This window comes from Dendrobates tinctorius, unplaced genomic scaffold (assembly GCF_039654945.1).
Source record: "Dendrobates tinctorius isolate UK_male_01 unplaced genomic scaffold, ASM3965494v1 ptg000085l, whole genome shotgun sequence".
In the NCBI taxonomy this organism is placed as follows: Eukaryota; Metazoa; Chordata; class Amphibia; order Anura; family Dendrobatidae; genus Dendrobates; species Dendrobates tinctorius.
In genome coordinates, this window is record NW_027361753.1 from 3,435,227 (window position 1) to 3,447,088 (window position 11,862).

At 46.8% G+C, this 11,862-nt stretch overlaps 1 protein-coding gene across 1 annotated transcript in view; it reads right to left on the reverse strand.

Moving 5' to 3' along the window:
- The window catches only part of LOC141097550 (acyl-coenzyme A amino acid N-acyltransferase 1-like), a 100,886-nt gene extending 91,965 nt beyond the window's left edge, over positions 1–8,921 (reverse strand). Inside the window, exon 1 of the mRNA XM_073584774.1 lies at positions 8,860–8,921. The gene's annotated coding sequence lies outside the window, so the exon portion shown is untranslated. The remainder of the gene's footprint in view (positions 1–8,859) is intronic.
- Positions 8,922–11,862: the final 2,941 nt, after the last annotated feature.

The following is an 11,862-nucleotide window of genomic DNA, read 5'->3' on the forward strand; positions in this document are numbered from 1 at the left end:
ATTGGGCCGCTAAACTGGACACCTGGCCTGAATTGGCCCAATATGCCTTACAGGAGCTCGCTTGCCCAGCTGCAAGTGTGCTATCGGAAAGAGTCTTCAGTGCAGCTGGATCAATCCTGACAGAAAAAAGGACCCGTCTGTCAACCCAAAATGTGGATGATCTAACCTTCATTAAAATGAACCACGCATGGGTTTCCAAGGATTTTGTCCCACCTTCCCCTGATGACACATAGGGTGACAGAAAAATGGCTTGCTTTGGTCCACCTCTTCCTGGTACTTCACCTATTTCGCCTTTTGCATCAGCTGAATGTCCAACATCAACATATGCCACTTTCTAAAACTCCCTAACTGTGCTGCCTCCCCCCCATGGCCGGGGTCACCACCTACCGCACGACACCGTGTGAGTGCCGTTGCCCTGGACAGGTGGGTAGGCCGACTCTTGGGCGCGGGCACTGGCACAGGGTCCCTCATAGTGCAATCAAGTGTCTCTGACGGCGGTGGTGCACACCCGGTACCCTTTCTAACCTTTGTGCAATCACGTGCAATCCATACTGGGCCTAACACCGTCTGAGCCTGCCTCCTGAGACATATATTTTGAATGTGTACGCTATCCATACATGTTATCCGGGGATACGGTACCCTTTCTAACCTTTGTGCAATCACGTACAATCCATACTGGGCCTAACACCGTCTGAGCTTGCCTCCTGAGACATATATTTTGAATGTGTACGCTATCCATACATGTTATCCGGGGATACGGTACCCTTTCTAACCTTTGTGTAATCACGTGCAATCCATACTGGGCCTAACACCGTCTGAGCCTGCCTCCTGAGACATATATTTTGAATGTGTACGCTATCCATACATGTTATCCGGGGATACGGTACCCTTTCTAACCTTTGTGCAATCACGTGCAATCCATACTGGGCCTAACACCGTCTGAGCCTGCCTCCTGAGACATATATTTTGAATGTGTACGCTATCCATACATGTTATCCAGGGATACGGTACCCTTTCTAACCTTTGTGCAATCACGTGCAATCCATACTGGGCCTAAAACCGTCTGAGCCTGCCTCCTGAGACATATATTTTGAATGTGTACGCTATCCATACATGTTATCCGGGGATACGGTACCCTTTCTAACCTTTGTGCAATCACGTGCAATCCATACTGGGCCTAACACCGTCTGAGCCTGCCTCCTGAGACATATATTTTGAATGTGTACGCTATCCATACATGTTATCCGGGGATACGGTACCCTTTCTAACCTTTGTGCAATCACGTGCAATCCATACTGGGCCTAACACCGTCTGAGCCTGCCTCCTGAGACATATATTTTGAATGTGTACGCTATCCATACATGTTATCCGGGGATACGGTACCCTTTCTAACCTTTGTGCAATCACGTGCAATCCAAAATGGGCCTAACACCGTCTGAGCCTGCCTCCTGAGACATATATTTTGAATGTGTACGCTATCCATACATGTTATCCGGGGATACGGTACCCTTTCTAACCTTTGTGCAATCACGTGCAATCCATACTGGGCCTAACACCGTCTGAGCCTGCCTCCTGAGACATTGAATGTGTACGCTATCCATACATGTTATCCAGGGATACGGTACCCTTTCTAACCTTTGTGGAATCACGTGCAATCCATACTGGGCCTAACACCGTCTGAGCCTGCCTCTATCCATACATGTTATCCAGGGATACGGTACCCTTTCTAACCTTTGTGGAATCACGTGCAATCCATACTGTGCCTGACACCGTCTGAGCCTGCCTCCTGAGACATATATTTTGAATGTGTACGCTATCCATACATGTTATCCAGGGATACGGTACCCTTTCTAACCTTTGTGCAATCACGTGCAATCCATACTGGGCCTAACACCGTCTGAGCCTGCCTCCTGAGACATATATTTTGAATGTGTACGCTATCCATACATGTTATCCAGGGATACGGTACCCTTTCTAACCTTTGTGCAATCACGTGCAATCCATACTGGGCCTAACACCGTCTGAGCCTGCCTCCTGAGACATATATTTTGAATGTGTACGCTATCCATACATGTTATCCGGGGATACGGTACCCTTTCTAACCTTTGTGCAATCACGTACAATCCATACTGGGCCTAACACCGTCTGAGCTTGCCTCCTGAGACATATATTTTGATTGTGTACGCTATCCATACATGTTATCCGGGGATACGGTACCCTTTCTAACCTTTGTGCAATCACGTGCAATCCATACTGGGCCTAACACCGTCTGAGCCTGCCTCCTGAGACATATATTTTGAATGTGTACGCTATCCATACATGTTATCCAGGGATACGGTACCCTTTCTAACCTTTGTGCAATCACGTGCAATCCATACTGGGCCTAACACCGTCTGAGCCTGCCTCCTGAGACATATATTTTGAATGTGTACGCTATCCATACATGTTATCCGGGGATACGGTACCCTTTCTAACCTTTGTGTAATCACGTGCAATCCATACTGGGCCTAACACCGTCTGAGCCTGCCTCCTGAGACATATATTTTGAATGTGTACGCTATCCATACATGTTATCCGGGGATACGGTACCCTTTCTAACCTTTGTGCAATCACGTGCAATCCATACTGGGCCTAACACCGTCTGAGCCTGCCTCCTGAGACATATATTTTGAATGTGTACGCTATCCATACATGTTATCCAGGGATACGGTACCCTTTCTAACCTTTGTGCAATCACGTGCAATCCATACTGGGCCTAACACCGTCTGAGCCTGCCTCCTGAGACATATATTTTGAATGTGTACGCTATCCATACATGTTATCCGGGGATACGGTACCCTTTCTAACCTTTGTGCAATCACGTGCAATCCATACTGGGCCTAACACCGTCTGAGCCTGCCTCCTGAGACATTGAATGTGTACGCTATCCATACATGTTATCCAGGGATACGGTACCCTTTCTAACCTTTGTGGAATCACGTGCAATCCATACTGGGCCTAACACCGTCTGAGCCTGCCTCTATCCATACATGTTATCCAGGGATACGGTACCCTTTCTAACCTTTGTGGAATCACGTGCAATCCATACTGTGCCTGACACCGTCTGAGCCTGCCTCCTGAGACATATATTTTGAATGTGTACGCTATCCATACATGTTATCCAGGGATACGGTACCCTTTCTAACCTTTGTGCAATCACGTGCAATCCATACTGGGCCTAACACCGTCTGAGCCTGCCTCCTGAGACATATATTTTGAATGTGTACGCTATCCATACATGTTATCCGGGGATACGGTACCCTTTCTAACCTTTGTGCAATCACGTGCAATCCATACTGGGCCTAACACCGTCTGAGCCTGCCTCCTGAGACATATATTTTGAATGTGTACGCTATCCATACATGTTATCCGGGGATACGGTACCCTTTCTAACCTTTGTGCAATCACGTGCAATCCATACTGGGCCTAACACCGTCTGAGCCTGCCTCCTGAGACATATATTTTGAATGTGTACGCTATCCATACATGTTATCCAGGGATACGGTACCCTTTCTAACCTTTGTGCAATCACGTGCAATCCATACTGGGCCTAACACCGTCTGAGCCTGCCTCCTGAGACATATATTTTGAATGTGTACGCTATCCATACATGTTATCCGGGGATACGGTACCCTTTCTAACCTTTGTGCAATCACGTGCAATCCATACTGGGCCTAACACCGTCTGAGCCTGCCTCCTGAGACATATATTTTGAATGTGTACGCTATCCATACATGTTATCCGGGGATACTGTACCCTTTCTAACCTTTGTGCAATCACGTGCAATCCATACTGGGCCTAACACCGTCTGAGCCTGCCTCCTGAGACATATATTTTGAATGTGTACGCTATCCATACATGTTATCCGGGGATACGGTACCCTTTCTAACCTTTGTGCAATCACGTGCAATCCAAAATGGGCCTAACACCGTCTGAGCCTGCCTCCTGAGACATATATTTTGAATGTGTACGCTATCCATACATGTTATCCGGGGATACGGTACCCTTTCTAACCTTTGTGCAATCCATACTGGGCCTAACACCGTCTGAGCCTGCCTCCTGAGACATTGAATGTGTACGCTATCCATACATGTTATCCAGGGATACGGTACCCTTTCTAACCTTTGTGGAATCACGTGCAATCCATACTGGGCCTAACACCGTCTGAGCCTGCCTCTATCCATACATGTTATCCAGGGATACGGTACCCTTTCTAACCTTTGTGGAATCACGTGCAATCCATACTGTGCCTGACACCGTCTGAGCCTGCCTCCTGAGACATATATTTTGAATGTGTACGCTATCCATACATGTTATCCAGGGATACGGTACCCTTTCTAACCTTTGTGCAATCACGTGCAATCCATACTGGGCCTGACACCGTCTGAGCCTGCCTCCTGAGACATATATTTTGAATGTGTACGCTATCCATACATGTTATCCAGGGATACGGTACCCTTTCTAACCTTTGTGCAATCACGTGCAATCCATACTGGGCCTAACACCGTCTGAGCCTGCCTCCTGAGACATATATTTTGAATGTGTACGCTATCCATACATGTTATCCGGGGATACGGTACCCTTTCTAACCTTTGTGCAATCACGTGCAATCCATACTGTGCCTGACACCGTCTGAGCCTGCCTCCTGAGACATATATTTTGAATGTGTACGCTATCCATACATGTTATCCAGGGATACGGTACCCTTTCTAACCTTTGTGCAATCATGTGCAATCCATACTGTGCCTGACACCGTCTGAGCCTGCCTCCTGAGACATATATTTTGAATGTGTACGCTATCCATACATGTTATCCAGGGATACGGTACCCTTTCTAACCTTTGTGCAATCACGTGCAATCCATACTGGGCGTGAGAACGGCTGGCGAGCTGTTAAGCAAGCTACAGCACCTGTCCAGACAAGTACAGGGATTCCCTAGCGAGGAGACTTATTTGATTGTTTTCAATGTTGGGACAGCAATTTTTGGGGAGCACTATACTCTGGAGAATGATAGATGGGGCCCACCATACACTGGAACATTCCAAAGATGGACATCAGACACTGGAGCAGCATTTACAGGGCCCATTATACACTAGAGCATTAGAAATGGGGCCCATTATGTTTGGAGCATTATTTGGGCCCATAAGACAGTGGAGCTTCATCCATGGGGACCAACATATACTGTAGCATTATGTGGAGCTCATCATATACTGTTTCAAACATTATATGGGACCAATGATTCTGTATGGAGAAATAGATGGGCCTCGTCATGAGATGTAAAAAGTGAGGTATTTTTCATTGTACTATACCGCTATTTATCTGCCGTATCGGAGCATGATGAGTTGTGGTATGTGTTAAAGGAGCGCTCTTTCGCCCAGGGCACATGAAAACCTGCAGCCAGCCCTCCCCCCCCACAACTTTAGCCAAATAACCCCCATTTTTCAGTGCGTAACTTGTATTATGAAGTTAACTAAGGTTGACAAGCTTAAGTAAGAAGAATTGAATTGATGCTTTTGGCATTCAAATGGGCACTGTAGGTGTGTTTCCTGTCCTCCTCTCACTGCCGACTTTTATTCCCCATTGACTTACATTGGGTTTCGTGTTTCGGGACGACCCTGACTTTTCCCTATAATCGGACGATCTTGCTCGACCCGACTTTTGGAAAAGTCGGGTTTCACGAAACGAAACGCGACCCTAAAAAACCAAAAGTCGCTCAACTCTAGTGGTAGCTTTTAAAAAATCTTTTGTCCAAAGCAAAAGCTACTGGTTATATGTGTGATCTGGTGATGGGAACTGTTAATGTGTGATTGGTGAGAAGTAGAGTTTTTCCAAGAGAGAGTGGTGGGACTGTGGACAGTTTGAGGGGTGGAGGCGGGGCTGGGTGGAGTCTGGGCGGAGTCTCAAGGGGGCGCCAAAAATTTTGCCAGTATGGGGCCACGAAATTCCTAGTGGCAGCCCTGATCACAATACAATCAAGTTAAATGCACCATCTTTCTCCTGTGCCCACAAACAATAAAACAAAGGCCAGCAATTGGGCACTTTATAATGACGGCCCTCAGGAGTGGACACAGGGTGGGATGTCATTACTGCGCAGCAACAATAATGATAATAACAGTAATCCTATATCAAAGTGCGGTCCGATTCCCATACACAGCAGCTGCTCAGATACAGATCATAACTGTTATGATCCAGGACGGGGTTTCGCTTTGGCCCGTACTGGTCTGACTGGGGGTTAATTGTTCCGCCTCTCTCTGGCAGAGGGCGGCTATTTAATGCTCACTGGACCTAGGTCTGGTGTCAGTTATACTCCTGCCCTCGGCTGAGTTAGTTGGCCTTGTGCCTGATATCTTGCTTGCTTGTTTGGTTTTGACCCGGTTCTGTCCCTGTTACGAGTTCTGCCTGTCCCTCTTGTACTGTAATACCTCTCGTGTATGACTCTCTGCTTGTGACCAGACTTCTCTCTGCTCATCCCCTTGGTACCGCTTCGCCCTCTTGTGTATGACCTTTGGCTTTGTCTGACCTCCCGTCTGTTTACCCCTCCTGTACCTCGCTGTCCGTATTGTGAATGACCTCCGTTTTGCCCGACTCTGAGTTTTCAGTCTTCTCTGAAAGCAGAATGCTAAGCCCTGCCCCCTTGCAGTCACATGACCGTAGGTCCCGTGCCGGCTTGATAAACTTTATCACTCAGGTCCTGTGCACCTATACTTTCTGGCTATCCTGGTCCCCAGGGGTCCCTACAGTGCGGGTGAGTCCCTGCTCAGCGGAGGCTGTACGCCGGTGCTGTCAGGATCCTGATAATAGCGATCATTCTTAGGAAAGGCTAGGACTTACGGTCACACACGTTGCAGATGGAAGCATAAGGGCAGCATAGCCCGGTGGAATGTGATGGGGCGGAGTGGATGTGAGCTCATATAATTATAAGGCATGAAAAAGTTTGCCACTGCAGTGAGCTGAGAGAGACCATCACGCAGCTGTATAGTCAGTTCGAGCAACTACTTACCGATACATTCTCAGCCCGATAGAAAAAAAAGTCCTGGCTAACCCCTTTAACTCTTAACTATAACCTCAATGCAGAACATGCATACCGCACTGTGCAGATAGGAACCGTTTCTATAGTCTATCATGCTTATGTGCATTACCTGCAATGGCAGACATTATTATAATGCAAACTGAAGAGGTAGCGAATAGCTCTGCTATATTTGAAAACATAGTAACATTCCCACTACCAGAACCTGTCTGGCCTGCCCTGCTCTCGTATTTCCCCCCTTACTGGAGCAGACACTCCTCCGGCTTTCAGAGGACATGCCTTGCTGCAGCAGTGCTACTCCTGCACTAAAGGCCCCGTCTCACTAAGCGACTCACCAGCGATCCCGACACCGATATGAAGGTGTCAGGATCGCTGGTAAGTCGCTATGTGATCGCTGGTGAGCTGTCACACAGACAGCTTCACCAGCGATCAGCACAGCGACGCCGAGCGCCCGGCATCGCTGGCTATCGCAGTAGAAAATAGCATCAAAATAAAAAATATAGTTATTCTCACCTTCCGATGTCCTGTTCAGCCATCCTGCCTCTCTCCACGCTCCGGTCCCAGTGATCCTTTGCACGAATGACCGCGAGATGTCACGGTCTCGCGGGATAACAAAGTCTCGCGGTCATTCATGCAAAGGATCACTGGGACCGGAGCGTGGAGAGAGGCAGGATGGCTGAACAGGACATCGGAAGGTGAGAATAACTATATTTTTTATTTTTTTTTTTACACCTGATCGCTGGTCTCCCGCTGTCACACACAGCGATGCGTGCTGGCCAGCGGGAGACCAGCGACCAAAGAACTGTCCAGAGGTTTCTTCCAGCGATCAGCGATACCAGCAGGGGGGCCGCTCGCTGATCGCTGTCACACACAGCGATCTCGCTGGTGAGATCGCTGTTACATCACAAAAGTTGTGACTCAGCAGCGATCTCGCTACCGAGATTGCTTAGTGAGACGGGGCCTTAACACTCCCCTCATCTGCCAACTTAGCAAACTTATTGGGGTGTGCCAGATCAGGACTAGCCTCCCTGGTGCTCTTCCCTCTACCCCGCCTTCTAACTGTCACCCAGCTAGCTGCTTCATTGTCCTGCAGCTCCAACCTAGCATCCCCCCCCTCATCTATCCCATTGAGCGTCTGCTCAGTGAGCAGAAGACTCCTTTCCATATTGTCTATGGATCTCAGTGTTGCCAGCTGCACATTTAGATCCAGTATCTGGGCTTCCAAATGCACAACGTGCTCACATCTCGCACAGCAGTATGCACCCTCGACCAAGGATTTCATACATGCGGCAAGACGTGCACTGGATGGCATTGGCAATAGTGGAGCACATCCTAATGGGGATTGCACCAGACAATAAGATAAGCAAAAATAAATAAAAAGTATTAATAAAATATAACAGCAATTCAGTAACACCTCCCTTGGAAACTCCCTGAAAGTCACTGAATCTCAAGTCACACACTTACCACAGTTCGCACTTACGCTCAGGTCACACTCAGCTCGCTCGCACTCGCTCAGGCAGAAGATTTAAAAGATTTTTTTTTCCCCTTTTACCAGCACACCACCTTGCTGCTCAATGCACTTCCAAAACCACATACATAACTATATTGGGGCATGATACAGCGGCGTCCAGGATTAAACTGTTGCAAACAGAGCTAACTCTGATCACAGCAATCACTCTCAGTTGCCAGCTGTATAACCCTAAGCTGTATGGAGTCTGCTCGATGCCAGTGGGACAGTCTCAATTTAGGGGAGCTGTCTTTGGAGCTCAGAGCTGTGTCACGATTTTCACTCACTGTGCAGTGATGTCTCCGATGTCTGTCCTGCTGCGTGTGATGTCTTGTCACCTGTCCTACAGAAACGACTGATGTGTTACTGATAAATAGATTCTCCCCTAAGGGAGGAGTCGGCTTCTTTGTACTCTGTACACATGTACTTACATTCATTTAATTAACTCATTATTGTCTTTTCTCGAAGTCTGGTCTTCCTGGGATTCAAACACCCAACCTGTAGCATTGGAGCAAACAGCAAGACTTAAGAGCCACAGGCTGCAATGACAAGTATAGGACAGTTTTCTGTACTTAAATGTGTAGTATATAGTCCCATCTTCTACAGGCAGATTCTACTGGTACACAGAAATACACCTCCCTATACCAAATACATTTCTATGTACAGAAGCTATAGAGTTGAATAAAAGTCACTGGTTTTTTTCTTCCTGTAAAATTACTAAAAAATAATTAAAAACAAATACAATAATTACATTTTGAAAGCATTTTTTAAAAAATAAATAAATATCATAATATCAGCAAATAGTAGATGTATTCCTGTAATCGTAACAACCCATTTAATATAGTGGACAGTGATTACTTACAGTCATTGGAGAATGGTGTAAAAGATGGCATGTTTGATTTTTCTCTTCATTACAACCATAAAAAATGTAAACATATAATGCTGAGGCTTCATCATATATAGTGTAAATGCAGTATTCGGTTTTTTTTGCTGCACTTTCTCTATGACTTTTTTCTTATACTTGATGCGCAATTGGTGCAGATATGAAACAGTGAGTTTAATATTTTTTTTAAATGAAAATGCAGCACCTCTGCCTCATATTGGACATATTGGATTAATTATAACTTGAGAAGTGAGAAATGGCTAATACTTAAACCTCCATTGAAGAAAGGCCTCCTGCAGTTAACAGGTAGTTACAAGCAAGGGATCTGTGAAAACCAGTCAACAATCTAGGGTTCGTTTGCTCAGAGAAGGAGAAGTACAGGGGCTTCCTGTGGTCAAAGGAATCAGCTTCCTCTGTTCAAAGGAATTAATTCAGACTCACTGGAGCCAGTGGTCAGTGATGAATATCGGAGTTTTACATTGATCCAATAGATAAGGGAGATATATTTTTGGCTTTGTAGTAAAGTATCGAGCATAGCGCATTTACTCACAACATTGTAAGGCTAGCCAAATGCCTCCAACTTAATGGATGATGTTATCCATGTCATGTTTCATGTCTATTGAAAGGTAAGATCGCAATAACAAACCTGACCACAATATCTACCGCCTGGGACCTTAACGGGCGAAGATATCCTGAAAGTTAGGAATCCCATAATTTCTAGAAGACCTAGCACATCAAACACTAAGCCCCCACATGAGCTCACCAAGGGGTTGTATGTGGGAGTAACATTGATGTAATAAAAATTAGAGTTTGGGTTTCCATAACTTGTCAGTCCTGGAAGGTACAGCTGCTTTAGTCATAACCATTTTCCTAAAAGGACTTCCTCTCTCCGCTAATCTCTGAGCCATTTCCGTGATACAGGTGTAGTACTTTTCTCTTGTTTTACCTTTTATTTCATGTGATTGTATGTACTGTACTATTTTGTTACCATTTTGTATCATTTTTGTATATTTTTATGAACACTGCCTATCTCTCCAGAATAAATGTACAAAATTCAATAGCTTAGTTCCCCTTGCTTTGTTAACCACACTACTGAAGCCATAAGCTGCCTGTAATGGGTGTCCAATCGGTCTATATAAATGATTGGTGGCGGCGGCTAGAAGTTTGTTTTGTTATTGTGGAGTTGACCGCGACCGTACCATGTTAAATTTGTATATTACATGCATTTGTAATCAGAGGTTTATTTACCTTATGCTCAGGGGAGCACCTATAATGAGGCAGGTTGTGCCAGTTGCCTCAGGCGTCAGGGAGCTGCTGTGCACAGGGGGCAGCATTATGCGCTCTGCTACCCGCAGCACCTACAATTTATCTTCTGTCATGTGACCCCTGACTCCTCCCCTCCTGTGACCTCATCACAGGTCCTGTACAAACAGCCGTCAGTGTATGCAAGACTCTGCTGTGCTGGTTGTCATCGTGCTGGATGAGGGAAGTTTATGTGTGGGGTCAGGGGGTTTACAGGGTGGATGTGGCAGAGCAGAATATGTGCGAGGTGTATGAAGTGGAGCCGCGCAGCTCGTGTGTGAGGTGTACGTAGCGGAGCCACACGTGTGTGAGGTGTACGGAGCAGAGATGTGTACGAGCCGCGTGTGTACGGGGTGTACGGAGCGGAGCCGCGTGTGTATGGGGCATACAAAATGGAGCCCTGTGTGTACGCAGTGTACAGAGCTGAGCCGTGTGTGTACGGAGTGGAGTCGCATGTGTATGGAGCGGAGCCGCGTGTGTACGAGGTGCATGGAGCAAAGCCGCATGTGTACAAGGTTTTCGGAGTGGAGCCATGTGTGTACAAGGTGTACAGAGCGTGGCCACATGTGTAAAAGGTTTACTGAGTCGAGCCATGTGTGTACTGGGTGGAGCTGTATGTGTGCGAGGTGTACAGAGCCGAGCTGTGTGTGCACGCGGCATAAAAAGCGGAAAAGTGTGTATATGAGGTGTGCGGAGCCATATGTGTACAAGGTGTATGGTGGGGAGCAATCATACCTCTCAGCGGGACAGTCCTGATTTTGAGTCTGCCCCACTGCCCCAGCCGGGAGCTTACTTTTCCCACGGACACAGATATACACGGCGGAGCCCCGAGGAGCACTTTAAAATTCGCACGTGACGTTCCACGTGACGCGCTAGAAGCTGACTGGAAATTAGGTAATTTCGGAAGGAGATTGTGACAGAACCATGGAGACACTTCAAGGAATGCTTCAGATCCATTATCGTGTCCTCCTCCGACAGCACGGACAGCAGGATCGCCTTGGACTCAGGGATGCTGCCCATGTGAGCGGATCATGATATGTCCTGCATCGGGAGGCTCAGGTGGGCACTACAATGGGAGCAGGGCTGCTATAGTAATTTTATAGAA